Below are 17,751 nucleotides of genomic sequence, written 5' to 3'. Positions count from 1 at the left end.
AGGAATAGGGTAGCCTAATGTACATTCCTACCAATGATATAAGTGTTCCTTTTTCCCCACATCCTAACCAGTATTTATTATTATTTGGATTATTGATGATTGCCATTCTATCTGTAGTGAGATGAAATCTCAGTGTTGTTTTGATTTGCATTACCCTGGTCACTAAAGTTGTTGAACATTTTTTCATATATATGTTGGCCATTTCTTCTTTTGAGAAATGTCTGTCCTGTTTGGGGTATTTGTTTGTTTTTGGTGTTAAGCTTTTTGAGTTCTTCATATATTCTGGATATTAATCCTCTATTGGAAGAGTAATCTATAACATTTTCTCCAATTATGTAGATTCTCTCTTCTTGCTATTAATTGTTTCCTTTGCTGCATAAAAGCTTTTTAATTTGATGCCATCCCATTTATTTAATTCTTGGTATTATTTCCTGAACTTTAGGAGTCCTATTGAGGAAGTCACTGCCTATACGTATATATTGAAGTGTTTCCCCTATGTTTTCTTCTAGCAGTTGCAAAGTTTCTGGTCTGATTCTTAGGTCTTCGATCCATTTTGAGTTGACATTAATGCAGGGTCAGGGATAGAGATCTAGTTTCATTCTTCTACATATGGATATACAGTTTTCCTAGAATCATGTGTTAAAAAGGCTGTCTTTCTCTAACATGTGTTTTTAATACCTTTGTCAAAGCTCAGATAACTATCTGTGTCGGTTTCTCTCTGTGCCTTTTATTCTATTCCATTGGTCTATGTGTCTATTTTTGTGCCAGTGTTATCCTGTTTTTGTTACTATAACTCTGCAGGATTACTTGAAATCAGGTATAGTAATGCCTCTAGCACTGTCCTTTTTAATCAGAATAGCTGTGGCTATTATGGGTCTTTTGTCTTCCATGTGAATTTTAGGACTCTTTTTCTAGTTCTGTGAAGAATGCCTTTGGTATTGGTAGATGAGGATTATATTAAATCTGTATATTGCTTTCAGTATTATGTTCATTTTAACAATATTAATTCTCTCAGTCCATGAACATGAGAGTTCTTTGTAGTTTCGAGTGTATTCTAGTTCTTTTTTCAGTGTTCTATAATTTTCCTTGTATATATCTTCACCTCTTAGGTGGACTTTTTTAAGGCCATTGTGAATGGAATTATTTTCCTGATGTACTTCTAAGTAGATTTATTTTTGGATTATAGAAAAATTGATTTTTATATGTTGATTTTGTATCCTGACACTTTGGTGAATTTTTTTATCAGTTCTAAGAATCTAATAGTGGAGTATTTTCAGATGATAACATCATATCTTCTGCAAACAGTGGTAATTTGACTTCTTCTTTTCCTATTTGTATCCCTTTTATTTACGTCTCTTGCTAATTGCTTTGGCTAAATTTTTAAGTACTATATTGAATAGGGGTGATGAGAGTGGACATCTTTATCTTCTTGATTGTAGAGGAAATGCTTTCAATTTTGCCTCATTCAGTATAATGTTGGCTTTGGGTTTGTTGTATATGACCTTTAAGATGTTGAGATAATTTCCTTCTTTCCCTACTTTCCTCAATGTTTTTATCATGCTTGGATGATGAATTTTATCAACGACTTTTTCTGCATCTATTGAAATGTTCATGTGATTTTTGCCCTTAGTTCTAATTATGTGGTGTATTATAACATTTTATTTGCATATATGGAACCATCCTTCTATACCTGGAATGAAAAAACTTGATCATGGCATATAATCTTTGTAATATATTGTTGGATTTGATTTGCTAATATTATATAAAGGATTTTTACATCTATGTTCATCAAGGATATTGGTCTGTAGTTTTCTTTCCTTGATGTGGTTTTCATATCAGGATGATATTGGCTTCATAGAACAAATTTGGAAGTGTTTCCTCCCTTTCTCTGTCATGGAATAATTTAAGGATCATTGGCATTATTTCTTTAAAGGCCTAGTAGAACTCAGCTGGTAATTCATCTAGTTCTGGGCTTTTCTTTTTTTGGAAAAAATTTTTGGGGAATAATTTCTGTAATAGAATCTCATTGCTTGTTATTGGTCTGTTTATGTTTTCTATATCCTCTTGATCAATTGATTTTAATAGGTTGTATGGGTCTATAAGTTTATCTATTTCTTCTAGATTTTCTAATTTGTTGTAATATAAGTTTTCAAAAATATTTTCCAATTATTCTCTGGATTTTAGTGAAGTCTGTTGTGATGTTTATTTTAACCTCTAATTTTATTAATTTTGGTCTTGTTCCTCTTTCTTTTGGTTAGTTTGGCTATGTTTTTTAACAATCATTTTTATATTTTCAAAGAACCAACTCTTTGTTTCATTTATCCTTTGTATTTTGGGTGTGTGTGTACCAAGGATTGAAACCAGGGGCACTTAACCACTAAGCTACATCCCCAGCTCTTTTTATTTTTTATTTTGAGACAAGGTTTCACAAAGCCGCTTAGGGTATTGCTAAGTTGCTGAGGCTCTTTGAACTCTTGCAATCCTTCTGACTCAGCCTCCCGAGTTGCTAAGATTATAGGCATGCCCCATCACACCCAGTTTATCCTTTGTATTGCTTTTTGTTCACTATTTTATTAATTTTGGATCTGATATTTATTATTTTTTTTCCTTCTCATGGTATTGGGATTGCTTTTTCTTGATTTTATAAGACCTTCAAATGAACCATTAGGTTATTTGGGATCATTCTGATTTTGCTACTTAAAACTATAAATACTCCTTTTGGAACATTTGGAATGAATGCTTTTGTTGTTTCCCAGAGATTCTGGTATATTGTATTTCTATTCTCATTTGATTCTAAGCATTCTTACCAGTATTTATTTTTTGTTGTTGTTGTTAAGATGAAAGCTATTCTAAGAGAGGTGAGATGGAATCTTATTTTAGTTTTAATTTGCATTTTCCTAATGGCTAATAATATTGAGAATTTTTTCATGTATTTATTTGCCATTTGAATTTCCTATTTTGAGAAGTGTCTATTCAGATAATTTGCCTATATATTGATAGGATTATTTGTTCTTTATAATTCACTTTTAAAGTTCTTTATATACTCCTTTATATATTAATCCTCTGCTGGATTAATAGCTGACGAGGATTTTCTGCCTTTTTGTAGGTTGTTTCTTTACTCTGTTGATTGTTTCCTTTGATATACAGAAATTTTCTAATTTAATGTAATCCAATTTGTCAGTTTTTTACCTGTTTCCTTTCTTTTTGGAGTTCTATTCAGGAAATCACTTCTTGTACCAATATCTTGAAGTGTCTCCCTTATGTTTTTTTTCCTAGTAGTTTCATGTCATATATTAAAGCCTTTGATCCATTTTTAATTGATTTTTATACAGGTTCAGAGATAGGGGTCAAGTTTCAGTCTTCTACATGTGGATATCCACTTTTATGAGCACCAATTGCTGAAGAGGCTGTCTTTCTCCAATGTATATTTTTGGCAGCTTTGTCATGAATAAATTGGCTGGCAGTGTATGCATTTATGTTTGGGTTCTTTATTCTGTTCCACCAATCCCCAAGTTATCTAAGTTCTGTGTTGGGAGGGTAGTGGTAGTCTGAAACTTTCCATCCTGGCACCCTCAGTCCTGGCACCCATGAGAAGCCACATGTTGCTGGTCATGACCTGGTCTTAGAGGGCCGGTTCCCTAATTCCCCCAATTCTAGAATAAGTAGTCTCTGCTCCTCTCTATGTCTCAACCTACATTCCCCACAGCATATAATTCTCAGCAGGTTTGTGTCAGAGCCATTCTCCTGAACCAAGATTGTTTTGTGAGGCAGCTACCCATTGAGTCAGTACTGACCATGGAGTCACAGAGATGGGGATATGCAAGAATTTCTGATTTCAAGAGCAGTTGAACCTCAGACAATATGCCCCTTCCTCAAGATAGCTCCTGGTTAAAGCACCCTGGGAGTTCACCATGAGATACAGTGAATCCATTCTCTAAAAGCAGATCACTATGCAGACCCTAGGTATTTTATCTATTTAGGTTATATGTTGGAAAGGTGCCAGTTTCTGTGCACATAGAGCTTGCTGGGACTCTTTTCCTCTTTCACCTTTACCCCCTAAAGAGGAAAGACTCCTCTTGCCACAGATAAAAAGTACTGGGGTATTTTGTTTATCTTGTTATACTATTGTGCTAGAAGGCCTGACCGGACATATTGGGTAAGATAAAGAAATAAAGGACACCTGAATTGGAAAAGGAGAAATCCAACTGGAACTGTTTGCAGATGACATGATCTTATAAAGAAAAAAACAAAAAAAAACACACCAAAATTTTTTTAAATAAGTGAATTCAGCAAAATTGCATATCACAAAATCAATATACAAAATTCTGTAGGATAGCTATATGCCAATAGTGAATTATCTCATGTAGAAATCAAGAAAACAATCCCATTTTCTCTTCCTACAAAAAATACTTCCGAATAATTAACCAAAGAGGTGAAAGAGTTCTACAATGAAAATTATAAAATCTTTATGAAAAAATATAAGAGGACCCATGAAAAAGGAAATGCATCTCCTATTTATGGATTGGAAGGATCAATTTTATTAAAATGTCCATAGTATCCAAAGTGATTTAAAGATTCAATACAGTCCCTATCAAAATACAAATGACATTCTTCATATAACTAGAAAAAATCAATTACAAAATTTATATGGAATCCAAAAATAAAAAAACTCAAATAGTCAAAGCCATTTTGAGCAAAAAGAACAAAGGAGGAGACATTGTACTACCTGACTTCAAAACATACAACAAGGATATAGTGATCAAAATAGGATGGCATTGGCATAAACACAGATACATAGGCCAATGGATCACAATAGAAAGCCCAGAAGTAAACCCGAATATTTACAGCCAATTGATTTTTTATAAAGGTGCTAAGAATACCCATTGATGAAAGGACAGTCTTTTCAACAAATTTTTCTGGGAAAATTGCATGTTCATTTGCAAAAGAGAAACTAGACCCCTATGTCTCACCAGTTACAAAGATCAACTCAAAGCTGATTAAGGACTTGAATATAAGAACTAAAACTATGAAACTACTATAAGAAACCAAAGAAGAAATGCTTCAACATTGGAATATGCAAGAAATGTTTGGACAAGACCATAAAATCATAGGATACAAAGCAAAAAGAGATGAATAGTCTTTCACCAAACCTAAAAGCTTCTGCACAGCAAAGGAAACATTAAATGGAGTGCAGAAGCAATCTACAGAATGGGAGAAAACATTTGCAAACCACATCTGAGAAGGCATTGGTATCCAAAATATATAAAGAACTCCAAAAAATCTATAACCCCAAACCAAACAACCCAATGAAAAATGGACAATAGTTCTAAACAGATATTTCTCAATAGAAGACATACAAATGGCCAAGAAGAACATGAAAAAAAGCTCAATATCACTCATGAGGGAAATGCAAATTAAAACCACAATCAGTATCACCTAGCTCTAGTAAGACTGGCTATTATAAAAATACTAAAGAAACCAAGTATTGGTGAGGATGTGAGGAAAAGGGTATACTTACACATTGTTGGTAAGAATGTAAATTAGCACAGTCACAATGCAATGGAAAAATAGAACAAGAAGATACCAGACTCACACTCCTGATTATATATCCAAAAGAAATAACATCAATGTTTTGAAGAGACATAATCAATACCCATGTTCATTGCAGCACTACTCATAATAGCCAAGAAATAAAAATGACCTGCTTATCAACTGATGAATGGATAAAGAAAATGTGGTACATATAAACAATGGAATGCTATTCACCCATAAAACAATGCAATGGTGTCATTTGCAATAACGTGGAAGGAACTGGACTTTATTATATCAAGTGAAATAAACCTAGCACAGAAATACAAGTATGTCATGATTTTACTCATAGGTAGAATCTTCAAAAATTGATCTCATATAAGTTGAGAGTAGGCTGGTGGTTATCAGAGGCTGAGGGGAGAAGGGGGACGAGAGGTTTGGGGATCAATGTGTACAAATTACAGTTAGATAGGAGCAAGAAGTTCTGGTGTGGTATTGCATAATATGGTGACTACAGATAATTATAATATTTTGTTCATTTTTAAAAGTTAGAAAAAATGATTCTGAAAGTTTTCACCACAATGAGATGATAGATGTTTGAGGAGATATATTTAACCTGATTTCAACATTGCAGTGTTTATATGTGTGCGTGTGTGTGTGTGTATGTATTTAAGCATCAAATGATTTTTGTAAATATGTTCAATTTTTGTTTTAAGTATCAATATAAATCAATCTAAGTTTTAAAAATACTTTCGGAAAAATAGAAATAGAGGGTAATTTCCTCAAATTTATATGGACCTTTTATTTTTCAAAAAGCTACAGCTAACACTTACTTAAAAGTGAAAGACTAAATGCTTTCCATCTAAAATGAGAAACAAGGTAAGATCATCTATGCTTACTGCTTTTATTCAATACTGAATAGGAAATTACTGTCAGTGTAATAGAACAAGAAAAGGAAATAAAATACCTATAGATTGTTAAGGAACAAATAAAATCCTTTGTACTTGTACATGTTTGTCTGCATTGTAAGTCCCTTGGGATCCATATAAACCTCTTAGAATAAATAGGCAAGTACATAAAATTGTAAGAATCAACTAATCACTTGTATTTTTATGTAATAACAATAAACAAGGTAACACTCAAGTGAAAAATATAATACAATTTAAAATAACTCAAGAAATCTAAATTCTTTTTTAAATTTTTTTTCTTTCTTTTTTTTATTGTAAACAAATGGGATACATGTTGTTTCTCTGCTTGTACATAGAGTAAAGGCATACCATTTGTGTAATCATAAATTTACATAGGGTAATGTTGGTTGATTCATTCTGTTATTTTTTCCATTCCCCCCAGCCCTCCCATCCCTCTTTTCCCTCTATACAGTCCTTCCTTCCCCCATTATTGCCCCCCTCCCTAACCCTAACTCTAACCCTAAAACTAACCCCTCCCACGCCCCATTATGTATCATCATCCACTTATCAGCAAGATCATTCTTCCTTTGGTTTTTTGAGATTGGCTTATCTCACTTAGCATGATATTCTCCAATTTCATCCATTTGCCTGCAAATGCCATAATTTTATCATTCTTTATGGCTGAGTAATATTCCATTGTATATATATGCCACAGTTTCTTTATCCATTCATCAATTGAAGGACATCTAGGTTGGTTCCACAATCTGGCTATGGTGAATTGAACAGCAATGAACATTGATGTGGCTGTATCTCTGTAGTATTCTGATTTTAAGTCCTTTGGGTATAGGCCAAGGAGTGGGATAGCTAGGTCAAATGGTAGTTCCATTCCAAGTTTTCTAAGGAATCTCCACAATGCTTTCCAGAGTGGCTTCACTAATTTGCAGCCCCACCAGCAATGTATGAGTGTACCTTTTTCCCCCACATCCTCGCCCACACCTGTTGTTGCTTGTATTCTTGATAATCGAAATTCTAATTGGGGTGAGATGGAATCTTAGGGTGGTTTTGATTTGCATTTCTCTTATTACTAGAGATGTTGAACATTTTTCCATATGTTTGTTGATTGCTTGTAGGTCTTCTTCTGTGAAGTGTCTGTTCATTTCCTTAGACCATTTGTTGATTGGGTTATTTGTAGTCTTGGTGTTGAGTTTTTTGAGTTCTTTATAGATTCTGGAGATTAGTGCTCTATCTGAAGTATGATTGGCAAAGATTATCTCCCACTCTGTAGGCTCTTTCTTCGCATTGCTGATAGTTTCCTTTGCTGAGAGAAAGCTTTTTAGTTTGAATCTATCCCAGTTGTTGATTCTTGCTTTTATTTCTTGTGCTATGGGAGTCCTGTTGAGAAAGTCTGGTCCTAAGCCGACATGTTGAAGATCTGGACCTACTTTTTCTTCTATAAGATGCAGGGTCTCTGGTCTGATTCCGAGGTCCTTAATCCATTTTGAGTTTAGTTTCGTGCACGGTGAGAGATATGGGTTTAGTTTCATTCTGTTGCATATAGATTTCCAATTTTCCCAGCACCATTTGTTGAAGAGGCTATCTTTTCTCCATTGCATATTTTTGGCCCCTTTGTCTAGTATGAGAAAATTATATTTATTTGGGTTTGTGTCCGTGTCCTCTATTCTGTACCATTGATCTACCTGTCTATTTTGGTACCAATACCATGCTGTTTTTGTTACTATTGCTTTGTAGTAGAGTTGAAGTTCTGGTATTGCAATACCCCCTGCTTCATTTTTCCTGCGAAGGATTGCTTTAGCAGTTCTGGGTTTCTTATACTTCCAGATGAATTCCATGATTGCTTGTTCTATTTCTGTAAGCTATGTCGTTGGGATTTTAATTGGAATTGCATTGAATCTGTATAGCATTTTTGGTAGTATGGCCATTTTGACAATATTAATTCTGCCTATCCAGGAACACGGGAGATCTTTCCATCTTCTAAGGTGTTCTTTAATTTCTTTCTTTAGTGTTCTGTAGTTCTCATTGTAGAGGTCTTTCACCTTTTTGTGAGATTGATTCCCAAACATTTTATTTTTTTCGAAGCTATTGTGAATGGGGTACTTTTCCTAACTTCTCTTTCTGAAGATTCATCACTTATGTATAAAAATGCATTAGATTTATGAGCATTGATCTTATATCCCACTACTTTACTAAATTCACTTATGAGTTCTAAGAGTTTTCTGGTGGAATTTCCTGGTTCCTCTAAGTATATAATCATATCATCAGCAAATAGGGACAGTTTGAGTTCTTCTTTTCCTATTCATATCCCTTTAATTTCTTTGGTCTGTCTAATTGCTCTGGCTAGAGTTTCAAGGACGATATTCAATAGGAGATTCAATATTTTAGGGGGAATGCTTTCAGTTTTTCACCATTTAGAATGATATTAGCCATGGGCTTAGCGTAGATGGCCTTTACAATGTTAAGGAACGTTCCCACTATCCCTATTTTTTCTAGTGTTTTGAGCATGAAGGGGTGCTGTATTTTATCAAATGCTTTCTCTGCATCTATTGAAATAATCATGTGATTCTTGACTTTAAGTCTATTGATATGGTGAATTACATTTATTGATTTCCTGATGCTGAACCAACATTGCATCCCTGGGATGAAACCCACTTGATCATGGTGCACTATCTTTTTAATATGTTTTTGTATGCAATTTGCTAATATTTTGTTGAGAATTTTTGCGTCGATGTTCATTAAGGATATTGGTCTAAAATTTTCTTTCCTCAATGTGTCTGTGTCTAGTTTAGGTATCAGGGTAATATTGGCTTCATAGAATGAGTTTGGGAGAGTTCCCTCCTCTTCTATTTTATGGAATACTTTGAAAAGTATTGGAATGAGCTCTTCTTTAAAGGTTTTGTAGAACTCGGCTGAGAACCCATCAGGTCCTGGACTTTTCTTTGTTAGTAGGCTTTGATGACTTCTTCTATTTCATTACTTGAAATTGGTCTATTTAAATTGTGTATGTCCTCCTCGTTTAGTTTAGGCAATCCATACGTCTCTAGAAACTTGTTGATATCTTCGAAATTTTCTATTTTGTTGGAGTATAGATTTTCAAAATAGCTTCTAATTATGTTTTGTATTTCAGTCGTGTCTGTTGTGATATTTCCTTGTTCATTCCGAATTTTGGTGATTTGGGTTTTCTCTCATCTTCTCTTTGTTAGTGTGGCTAAAGGTTTATCAATTTTGTTTATTTTTTCGAAGAACCAACTATTTATTTTGTCAATTTTTTGTATTGTTTCTTTTGTTTCAATTTCGTTGATTTCAGCTCTGAGTTTAACTATTTCCTGTCTTCTACTACTTTTGGTGTTGGTCTGTTCTTCTTTTTCTAGGGCTTTGAGCTGTAGTGTTAGGTCGTTTATTTGTTGAATTTTACTTCTTTTATTAAATGCGCTCCATGAAATAAATTTTCCTCTGAGTACTGCTTTCATAGTGTCCCAGAGATTTTGATATGATGTTTCTTTGTTCTCATTTACCTCTAAGAATTTTTTAATTTCCTTCCTAATATCTTCTGCTATCCATTCATCATATAATAGCATATTGTTTAATCTCCAGGTGTTGGAGTAGTTTCTGTTTTTTACTCTTTCATTTATTTCTAACTTCAATCCATTATGATCTGATAGAATACAAGGAAGTTTCTCTATCTTCTTGTATTTGCTAACATTAGCTTTGTGGCATAATATATGGTCTATTTTAGAGAAAGATCCATGTGCTGCTGAGAAGAAAGTGTATTCGTTCTTGGTTGGATGGTATATTCTATAAATGTCTGTTAAGTCTAAATTATTGATTGTGTTATTGAGATCTATGGTTTCTTTGTTCAATTTTTGTTTGGATAATCTGTCCAGTGGTGAGAGAGGCGTGTTAAAATCACCTAGTATTATTGTGTTATGGTCTATTTGGTTTCTGAGATTGAGAAGGATTTGTTTGACGTACATGGGTGAGCCACTGTTTGGGGCATAGATATTTATGATTGTTATGTCTTGCTGATTTATGCTTCCCTTAAGCAGTATGAAATGTCCTTCTTTATCCCTTCTGACTAACTTTAGCTTGAAGTCCACATTATCTGAAATGAGGATGGATATTCCAGCTTTTTTGCTGAGTCCATGTGCATGGTATGTTTTTTCCCATCCTTTCACCTTTAGTCTATGGGTATCTCTATGAGATGAGTCTCTTGCAGGCAACATATTGTTGGATCTTTCTTTTTTATCCAATCTGCCAGTCTATGTCTCTTGATTGATGAATTCAGGCCATTAATATTCAGGGTTATTATTTTTTTATTGTAAACAAATGGGATACATGTTGTTTCTCTGTACATGGCGTAAAGGCATACCATTTGTGTAATCATAAATTTAAATAGGGTAATGCTGTTTGATTCATTCTGTTATTTTCCCCTTCCCCCACCCCTCCCACCCCTCTTTTCCCTCTATATAGTCCTTCCTTCCCCCATTATTGCCCCCCTCCCTAACCCTAACTCTAATCCTAACACTAACCCCTCCCACCCCCCATTATGTGTCATCATCCACTTATCAGCGAGATCATTCGACCTTTGTTTTTCTGAGATTGGCTTATCTCACTTAGCATGATATTCTCCAATTTCATCCATTTGCCTGCAAATGCCACAATTTTATCGTTCTTTATGGCTGAGTAATATTCCATTGTATATATATATAGTACAGTTTCTTTATCCATTCATCATTTGAAGGACATCTAGGTTGGTTCCACAATCTGGCTATTGTGAACTGAGCAGCTATGAACACTGATGTGGCTGTATCTCTGTAATATGCTGATTTTAAGTCCTTTGGGTATAGGCCAAGGAGTGGGATAGCAGGGTCAAATGGTGGTTCCATTCCAAGTTTTCTAAGGAATCTCCACAATGCTTTCCAGAGTGGCTTCACTAATTTGCAGCCCCACCAGCAATGTATGAGTGTACCTTTTTCCCCCACATCCTTGCCCACACCTGTTGTTGCTTGTATTCTTGATAATCGCCATTCTAATTGGGATGAGATGGAATCTTAGGGTGGTTTTGATTTGCATTTCTCTTATTACTAGAGATGTTGAACATTTTTCCATATGTTTGTTGATTGCTTGTAGATCTTCTTCTGTGAAGTGTCTATTCATTTCCTTAGCCCATTTGTCGATTGGGTTATTTGCATTCGTGGTGTAGAGTTTTTTCAGTTCTTTATAGATTCTGGAGATTGGTGCTCTATCTGAAGTATGATTGGCAAAGATTTTCTCCCACTCTGTAGGCTCTTTCTTCGCGTTGCTGATAGTTTCCTTTGCTGAGAGAAAGCTTTTTAGTTTGAATCTATCCCAGTTGTTGATTCTTGCTTTTATTTCTTGTGCTATGGGAGTCCTGTTGAGGAAGTCTGATCCTAAACCGACATGTTAAAGCTCTGGACCTACTTTTTCTTCTATAAGATGCAAGGTCTCTGGTCTGATTCCGAGGTCCTTATTCCATTTTGAGTTTAGTTTCATGCATGGTGAGAGATATGGGTTTAGTTTCATTCTGTTGCATATGGATTTCCAATTCTCCCAGCACCATTTGTTGAAGAGGCTATCTTTTCTCCATTGCATATTTTTGGCCCCTTTGTCTAGTATGAGAAAATTATATTTATTTGGGTTTGTGTCCATGTCCTCTATTCTGTACCATTGATCCACCTTTCTATTTTGGTACCAATACCATGCCTTTTTTGTTACTATTGCTTTGTAGTAGAGTTGAAGATCTGGTATTTCAATACCCCCTGCTTCACTCTTTCTGCAAAGAATTGCTTTAGCTATTCTGGGTTTTTTGTTCTTCCAGATGAATTTCATGATTGCTTGCTCTATTTCTGTAAGCTATGTCGTTGGGATTTTAATTGGAATTGCATTGAATCTGTATAGAACTTTTGGTACTATGGCCATTTTGACAATATTGATTCTTCCTCTCCAAGAACATGGGAGATCTTTCCATCTTTTAAGGTTTTCTTTAATTTCTTTCTTTAGTGTTCTGTAGTTCTCATTGTAGAGGTTTTCACCTCTTTTTTGAGATTGATTCCCAAACATTTTATTTTTTTCGAAGCTATTGTGAATGGGGTAGATTTCCCTACTTCTCTTTCTGAAGATTCATCACTTATGTATAAAAATGCATTAGATTTATGAGCATTGATCTTATATCCCGCTACTTTACTGAATTCATTAATGAGATCTAAAAGTTTTCTGGTGGAATTTCCTGGTTCCTCTAAGTATACCATCATATCATCAGCAAATAGGGATAGTTTGAGTTCTTCTTTTCCTATTCGTATCCCTTTAATTTCTTTGGTCTGTCTAATTGCTCTGGCTAGAGTTTCAAGGACAATATTGAAAAGAAGTGGTGAAAGAGGGCATCCCTGCCTTGTTCCAGATTTTAGGGGGAATGCTTTCAGTTTTTCACCATTTAGAATGATATTAGCCATGGGCTTAGCGTAGATGGCCTTTACAATGTTAAGGAACATTCCCACTATCCCTATTTTTTCTAGTGTTTTGAGCATGAAGGGGTGCTGTATTTTATCAAATGCTTTTTCTGCATCTGTTGAAATAATCATGTGATTCTTGACTTTAAGTCTATTGATATGGTGAATGACATTTATTGATTTCCGGATGTTGAACCAACCTTGCCTCCCTGGGATGAAACCCACTTGATCATAGTGCACTATCTTTTTAATATGTTTTTGTATGCGATTTGCTAAAATTTTGATCAGAATTTTTGCACTGATGTTCATTAAGGATATTGGTCTGAAATTTTCTTTCCTCAATGTGTCTGTGTCTAGTTTAGGTATCAGGGTAATATTGGCTTCATAGAATGAGTTTGGGAGAGTTCCCTCCTCTTCTATTTTATGGAATACTTTGAAAAGTATTGGAATGAGCTCTTCTTTAAAGGTTTTGTAGAACTCGGCTGAGAACCCATCAGGTCCTGGACTTTTCTTTGTTGGTAGGCTTTTGATGACTTCTATTTCATCACTTGAAATTGGTCTATTTAAATAGTGTATGTCCTCCTCGTTCAGTTTAGGCAATTCATATGTCTCTAGAAACCTGTTGATATCTTTGAAATTTATATTTTGTTGGAGTATAGATTTTCAAAATAGCTTCTAATTATGTTTTGTATTTCAGTCGTGTCTGTTGTGATATTTCCTTGTTCATTCCGAATTTTGGTGATTTGGGTTTTCTCTCATCTTCTCTTTGTTAGTGTGGCTAAAGGTTTATCAATTTTGTTTATTTTTTCGAAGAACCAACTATTTATTTTGTCAATTTTTTGTATTGTTTCTTTCGTTTCAATTTCGTTGATTTCAGCTTTGAGTTTAACTATTTCCTGTCTTCTACTACTTTTGGTGTTGGTCTGTTCTTCTTTTTCTAGGGTTTTGAGCTGTAGTGTTAGGTCGTTTATTTGTTGAGTTTTACTTCTTTTATTAAATGCGCTCCATGAAATAAATCTTCCTCTGAGTACTGCTTTCATAGTGTCCCAGAGATTTTGATATGATATTTCTTTGTTCTCGTTTACCTCTAAGAATTTTTTAATTTCCTTCCTAATATCTTCTGTTATCCATTCATCATATAATAGCATATTGTTTAATCTCCAGGTGTTGGAGTAGTTTCTGTTTTTTACTCTTTCATTTATTTCTAACTTCAATCCATTATGATCTGATAGAATACAAGGAAGTTTCTCTATCTTCTTGTATTTGCTAACATTAGCTTTGTGGCATAATATATGGTCTATTTTAGAGAAAGATCCATGTGCTGCTGAGAAGAAAGTGTATTCGTTCTTGGTTGGATGGTATATTCTATAAATGTCTGTTAAGTCTAAATTATTGATTGTGTTATTGAGATCTATGGTTTCTTTGTTCAATTTTTGTTTGGATAATCTGTCCAGTGGTGAGAGAGGCGTGTTAAAATCACCTAGTATTATTGTGTTATGGTCTATTTGGTTTCTGAGATTGAGAAGGATTTGTTTGACGTACATGGGTGAGCCACTGTTTGGGGCATAGATATTTATGATTGTTATGTCTTGCTGATTTATGCTTCCCTTAAGCAGTATGAAATGTCCTTCTTTATCCCTTCTGACTAACTTTAGCTTGAAGTCCACATTATCTGAAATGAGGATGGATATTCCAGCTTTTTTGCTGAGTCCATGTGCATGGTATATTTTTCCCCATCCTTTCACCTTTAGTCTATGGGTATCTCTTTCTATGAGGTGAGTCTCTTGCAGGCAACATATTGTTGGATCTTTCTTTTTAATCCAATCTGCCAGTCTATGTCTTTGGATTGATGAATTCAGGCCATTAACATTCAGGGTTATTATTGAGATATGATTTGTATTCCCGGTCCTTTGGTTCATATTTAAAATTTTATTTATTTATTTATTTATTTATATTTTGACACAACTTGGTTCCTCCTTTATTTGCCAGTTCCTTTAGGATAATTCCTCCCTTTGCTGATTTGCTTCTTGGTTTTTTATCTCTTCCTCATGGAATATTTGCTGGGAATATTTGCTGAGAATATTCTGTAATGCTGGCTTTCTTTTCGTAATTTCTTTTAGCTTTTGTTTATCATGGAATGATTTTATTTCATCGTCAAATTTCAAGGTAAGTTTTGCTGGGTATAAGATTCTTGGTTGGCATCCATTTTCTTTCAGAGCTTGAAAAATGTTGTTCCAGGACCTTCTAGCTTTTAGGGTCTGGATTGAAAAATCTGCTGATATCCGTATTGGTTTCCCCCTGAATGTAATTTGGTTCTTTTCTCTCACAGTCTTTAAAATTCTGTCTTTATTTTGTATGTTAAGTATTTTCATTATAATGTGCCTTGGTGTGGGTCTATTGTAATTGTGTGTATTTGGAGTCCTATAAGCCTCTTGAACTTGATTTTCCATTTCATTCTTCAGATTTGGGAAATTTTCTGATATTATTTCATTGAATAGATTATTCATTCCTTTGGTTTGTTTCTCTAAGCCTTCCTCAATCCCAATAATTCTCAAATTTGGCCTCTTCATGATATTCCACAGTTCTTCCAGATTCTGTTCATGATTTGTTACCATCTTCTCTGTTTGTTCAACTTTGTTTTCGAGGTTAAATATTTTGTCTTCAATATCTGAAGTTCTGTCTTCCAGATGTTCTATCCTATCGGTCATGCTTTCTATGGAGTTCTTAATTTGGTTTATTGCTTCCTTCATTTCAAGGATTTCTGTTTGGTTTTTTTTCAATATCTCTAACTCTTTATTGAAATGATCTTTTGCTTCCTGTATTTGCTCTGTTAACTGTCGATTGGTGCGATCATTCAATGCCTGCATTTGCTCTTTCATCTCATCGTTTGCTTCCCTGATCATTTTAATTATGTACATTCTGAACTCCCTTTCTCTCATTTCTTCTGTCATGCTGTCGTTGGATTTTATTGATGTAACATCTAGATTTGTTTGGGGCATTTTCTTCCCTTGTTTTCTCATATTGTTTAAGAATCAGTGGGTCATTAAGATATTGCAGATTTCCTCTATCGACTTATAATGTCCCTGAAGATTGCTAGTGTATCCCCTCTTATCCTTCAGTAGCCTGAAGTCTTAGACGAAGTTGATACTGCGGTGCTCCCCAAGGAAGCTGCCTCTCTAGGGGTGGTCGTCTTAAGGTGGGGTATATTCCCTGCTAGTGGGCAGAGGTGCCTCTACTTGTTGACCAATGGTCATCCAAAGGGGAACTGGGCTGCGGGCTGAGGCAAGGCCTGTTTGTGCCTGTGTCTCTGGTTTTACCGTCCTTGTGGGAAAACCTCACCCAGCGGAGCAGACTCACCCGGTTGGGAGGTCTCGCTGGTCAGTTCCCCTCCTAGAGGTTCCCCTCAGTCCACAACTAACGCCTGGACAGGGAAGCCTTCCCAGGCAACGTTCCCAGGGGCCCGGACCTACCCCTGGATCTGGGAGCCCTGCCCTTCGCAGACGAGTCTCCTTAGGTTGCCCCTCCTCAGAGAAGCTGCCTGCAGTCCTGGAACCTTCGCTCTGCCCCTCAGCTTGTCTCTGTGTAGCTCTTTCAACAAAAGGCGCCTAGGTTCCCGGACCGGACCGTGCTTTGCACCTAATCACCTGGCTATGCGACCCCTCCTCTGAGCAGCCACCTGGAGGCTCGTACATATGTTCCGAGCCCCAGTGACCCACCGCTCACCTCTTCCTCCAGGCAGCCACCCAGTGTTCTGTGTGGGCGCTTGGAGACCAAGCAACTCACTGCACACAGCCCCCCCCCCCGTTGTTCAGGAGGTTGCTGAGTGCAAACGGCTCACCGCCCAGCTCTTCCTCTGGCAGCCGCCGGAGCCCCAGCAGGTTGCTCCGAAACCAAGCGCTGTGCTGCGCGGCCTCCTCTGCAAAGTTCCCCGCTGTCCGTGTTCGGGGAGAAGGGTATCTTGCCACCTGGGCAGGGCAGCCTTCCCAGGCAACATTCCCAGGGGCCCGGACCTACCTCCTGGGCCTGGGAGCCCTGCCCTTCGCAGACCCTAAATTCTTAATACCAACAAAAACTATACATAACTTATTTTTTGCTTATGAAAGAAATATATATGTTCATGGATTTGAAGTCTCAGAATGATAAAATTATTATTTCCCCCCAAATGCATAAAAATTTAACAAATATCTATAAAAATCTCAGCAAGATTGTTTTTGTAGATATAGACAAGATTATTCTAAAACACATGTTGAAAGGCATAGGAACTAAAATTGCTAAAAGAATAAAATAGGAAGAAAACTTCTACCCAACTTTGAAACTTATTGCACAATTATAGTAAATAGCATTGTGGTATTGGTGGAGAGATAGTCATATAAGTCAGTTGGACACAAAAGAGTACCCAGATATAAACCTACACAATTATGAAAAGCTGATTTTTTAATCCAGTTGTAATAGCAATTTTAGGGATGAAATGTTGCCTTTCCAACAAATGATACCAGAGCAATTGGACACCCACAGTCAAAACCAACTGAAACAAAAAAATCTTAACCTATGTGTCACAACTTGAGTTTCTTAAAATTTTAATATAAATTTACTATACAACTCAGCAATTTTACCTGTCTTTGCAAGATAATTGAATATGAATAGGATGCCCTAGAACCTTTTTACCCACACAAACACATGTACACAAATACCCTTGACAGATGAACACAAACACATTGTAATGGTTAATGTGAATTGTCAACTTGATTGGATTAAGAGATGCTGATGATTAAGAGGCTTCTGGGTGTGTCAATGAGGGTGTGTCTAGGTAAGACTGGAATGTGGGATAGTGA

Source organism: Sciurus carolinensis, chromosome X (genome assembly GCF_902686445.1).
Source record: "Sciurus carolinensis chromosome X, mSciCar1.2, whole genome shotgun sequence".
NCBI lineage: Eukaryota > Metazoa > Chordata > Mammalia > Rodentia > Sciuridae > Sciurus > Sciurus carolinensis.
The sequence above is the reverse complement of the archived record's forward strand: the minus strand, read 5'-3'. Positions refer to the sequence as shown.